At 45.8% G+C, this 4199-nt stretch overlaps 1 long non-coding RNA gene across 1 annotated transcript; it reads left to right on the top strand.

Annotated features, from left to right (window-relative positions):
• Positions 1-203: 203 nt before the first annotated feature.
• LOC148683086 (uncharacterized) lies at positions 204-3345 on the top strand. The gene is made up of 2 exons (XR_015947539.1): positions 204-321; positions 3134-3345. It is a non-coding gene; the product is annotated as an uncharacterized LOC148683086 (long non-coding RNA).
• The last annotated feature ends 854 nt before the right edge of the window (positions 3346-4199 follow it).

Here is a 4199-nt window from a genome sequence, read left to right as displayed (position 1 = left end):
TTCAACGCTGTCTTATTAGTGTCGATAATAGGTTCTGCTTTCTTTCAAAAAATTAACAGAAGCAAGGATGTTTCTGTTGCACTTTCTGTTTGATGTTGGAATGTATGTATGAACACACACACACACACACACACACACACACACACACACACACACACACAGAGAGAGAGAGAGATTTAATCTGCAGAACTCCCATTTTTGCAATACAGTCTCCATTCTGCATTTGTGAGGAGTTGATGTTTTGAAGCAGCTGCTCCTGTTTTCTGGAACTCCCTATTGACATTAGGCTGGTGCATAGAATATATCACGGATGGAACATAGGTAAGTTGCATGTTGTATAGCTAGTGGTTAGAGTGTCAGAATGGGACCTGGGCAACCAGCGTTCGAATCCCCACTCAGCCACCAAGCTTATGGGATGACCTTGGGCCAGTCACCGTTTCTCAACCTGACTACCTCACAGGGCTGATGTGAAGATGAAATGAGGAGAGGAACGTCCTATGCAACCTCCGGCTTCTTCGAGGAAGGGCAGAATATAGCTAAGATAAATAATAATATTTTAAAATATAAAATACAATATTTATATGCTGTTATGTAATATCTTAGAGATGTTTATGAGTCCTCAGTTGAAGTACAGAATCAAGCAGCTACAACACTAAATAATGTATTTTGTATGTTCATCTTTTGGGTGTTGTGGGTGGGGCATTTAGGCTTTGTGGGAGGAAAGACAAACTGAGAGAAGGAACAAGAAGCAGATGGGAAAATATCAAGGAAGTTTCAAGATTTGGGAATGGGTACCAAATCTTAGTGGGAGCTCCCACTCAGATTTGGTAATCTGTGTAAAAATTAATAAATCAGCAAGAGGGAGATGTTTTTCTTATAAGCTTCTTATCATGCCCATGTCTGTCGCCGTGTTTCCCCTATGCTAAAAAAGCACCAACTTTCTGCAAAATACAAAAAATCATTCCAGCAGCACCTTGGAGACCAACTAAGTTTGTCATTGGTATGAGCTTTCGTGTGCAGAAGTGTGCATGCACACGAAAGCTCATACCAATGACAAACTTAGTTGGTCTCTAAGGTGCTGCTGGAAAGAATTTTTTTATTTTGTTTCGACTACGTCAGACCAACACGGCTACCTACCTGTAACTACAACTTTCTGCGTTAACTCCTGCTGATAACAGCATTTACAAATCCTTTCGTAATTGTCCAGATGCTTTCATCGATGGGTAACATTCATGTTGTGTAACATGTTGAGGCCAATTCCTCCGCCTTCTCCCCTCCCCCTCGCACTACTGTTTTATAGCTGTTGCTTAACAGAATTGGTAGCTGAAATGAACTCGCCTCTTCACCCATTTGCGATTTTGAGGGAGAGTTTCCCACCTAGCCCTGCTAATCTTTGCTGACATTTAAAGTCATCAAAGTGGGTGATTCCTATTTGATCGTTCTTGCCAGACCTCATAAAAGATCCTTTTAACACATTGTAAAAATTAATAGGTCACATTTGATAAATCTGCAGTCTTAATTTTCAAGAGGGGTTGCTTCAACTTAAATATAGCTTTCTGGTCGATAATATAGTGTATATTGTTAAAATAATGACATATATGCTGTTCTCATTTGTGGTAGGACTGTAGCTCAGCAGTAGATCATGCATGTCTCAGAATCAATGAGAATCACCATCTCTGGGTGGTACTGGGAATGTCAAGGGCCGTCTTAAGCATAGAATCATAGAATCATAGAGTTGGAAGAGACCACAAGGGCCATCCAGTCCAACCCCCTGCCAAGCAGGAAACACCATCAAAGCATTCTTGGCATATGCCTGTCAAGCCTCTGCTTAAAGACCTCCAAAGAAGGAGACTCCACCACACACCTTGGTAGCAAATTCCACTGCCAAACAGCTCTTACTGTCAGGAAGTTCTTCCTAATGTTTAGGTGGAATCTTCTTTCTTGAAGTTTGAATCCATTGCTCCGTGTCCGCTTCTCTGGAGCAGCAGAAAACAATCTTTTTCCCTCCTCCATTTGACATCCTTTCATATATTTGAACATGGCTATCATATCACCCCTTAACCTTCTCTTCTCCAGGCTAACCATACCCAGCTCCCTAAGCCGTTCCTCATAAGGCATCGTTTCCATCGCGTCCGGCGCCCCCGCCCCATTTCCCAGTGCAGTGGGCGGGCGGAGTGCGCAGCGCGGCTACCGCCGGGAGGGCCAGAGCCCTGCGCAACCCAGCCTGGCCAGAGGGCCGGCCATGGGCCAGGGGGCGCTGCCCGCCCCCTGTTGCGACGCCCCTGCGACGCCCCTGCGCTCCGGAGAGCGGCCTGAAGCCGCTGAACAGCTGAGAGGTGCGCCTGGGGCGGCCTCCGCCGCGCCTCTCAGCGGGCACAGTGGCACCCCTGGTGGCCTGGCGCCCTGGCACCCCGCGCCACCGGACCCGGGCCTAGAGACGGCTCTGGGAATGTCCCTGTCTAAAATCCTGGAGAGACACTGCCAGTCAAAGTAGACAATGCTGAGGCAGATGTACTAATGGTCTGTCTTGGTATAAGGTAAATTTGTATGTTTGTGCACTAGGCCAGGGGTCAGCAAACTTTTTCAGCAGGGGGCTAGTCCACTGTCCCTCAGACCTTGTGGTGGGCCTGACTATATTTTGAAAAATAATAATGAACAAATTCCTATGCCCCACAAATAACCCAGAGATGAATTTTAAATAAAAGGACACATTCTACTCATGTAAAAACACGCTGATTCTCGGACCGTTCGCGGGAAGGCGATTGGGCCAGATCCAGCCCCGGGCCTTAGTTTGCCTATCCATGCACTAGACCGGGTTCCCAAACTTTTTTCAAAGAGGGCCAAAAAAATACATTGAATTTTCCATAAGGCTCACTATTTCCATCTAGTGTCACATTGTATATTGCACTTAAAACACACCTAAAACCTTTTATTTGCAGCTGTATAGCTGAGTTCTATCAGTTTAAACAATAAGGAGTTGGAGAAGTCAGCTCAAAGATATAGAGAAAGTCTGGGAATCTGGAGGTCCCTATCATTCTCAACTCCATGCACAGCCCTTTTCTATCTAAACTTCCAACATCTATTCATTTCTCCACCAGTTATCTTGTATATTCATATTATTTTGCCATTGCAGCTACGAGATTTGCTCCCTCACGTATAACAACCTTAGAGGTGGAGTTCCTGTGCCTCCGGTTTTGTTGCATACTGATGGAGAGGAGGATGAACAATTTGAGAAACCACTGGGCAAGCTGGCTGCAAAATTCCCCCCAGAATGAAGGCGATGATTGAAGTCTACAAAAGCTCCTTTGACTCACCATATTGTCCATGATTAAATTTCCTTCTGTAGCCTGTCTCCGTCATTCGCAAAGCATCTCATGCTGAGAACTTGGCAGGTCCTGCTGGCCAAGGGTTAACGGAGACAAGAGCTGGTTTCAAGCTGAAATATGCTGTCTTTTTCGAGCTGGGGTTGGGTTTTCAACAGATGTCTCATTCTCCTCTCCCTCTATGCCAAGGAGGTTAATTGAAGGAAAGCGACTGTACACCAGACCCAAGAGTCCCCTATTGAGATCCTTGGCACATATAAATCAGACTTAAATTCCTCCCTCTACCCCCGAATGAATAACAAGGCCTCGAGGGCTGCTGTTCTTTAAAGCTGGCACAATTTGCAGGTAGAAATTTCACAGCTGATGACAAGGATGCCATAATTTAATTAACTCCCTGTTTGCTGAAGGGAATTGGGTCCTGGTTCTTCAATCACGAGCACCATTGATTTCACCCTGCTGCTGGCTGTGGGAGGTTTGGATCAGCATGAGGACTAGAGAGTGGAACGAAGGAAGCCTGTGATAGATAGATGTACGTTGCCCAGTCTAAGCAGAACTCCCTCTCTCATAATGCTACAAACTCTGGGCAACCCAGCAAAGCTAACTGTTGGAAGATTCAGGACAGAGAAAAGTACCAGTAAGTGCTCACACTAGTGTTTAAAGCCCCAACCGACTTTGACCCCAAATATCTGAAAGGCAGTTTCCATCCCTACAGATCACCCCAGGTATGAAGATCAGGAGAGGGGGCCCTCTATAGCAGGCATCCCCAAACTGCGGCCCTCCAGATGTTTTGGCCTACAACTCCCATGATCCCTAGCTAACAGGACCAGTGGTCAGGGATGATGGGAATTGTAGTCCAAATCATCTGGAGAGCCGAAG

Source organism: Zootoca vivipara, chromosome 16 (assembly GCF_965207765.1).
Source record: "Zootoca vivipara chromosome 16, rZooViv2.hap1.1, whole genome shotgun sequence".
NCBI classification, from domain to species: domain Eukaryota; kingdom Metazoa; phylum Chordata; class Lepidosauria; order Squamata; family Lacertidae; genus Zootoca; species Zootoca vivipara.
This window is presented reverse-complemented; position numbering and strand designations above follow the sequence as displayed.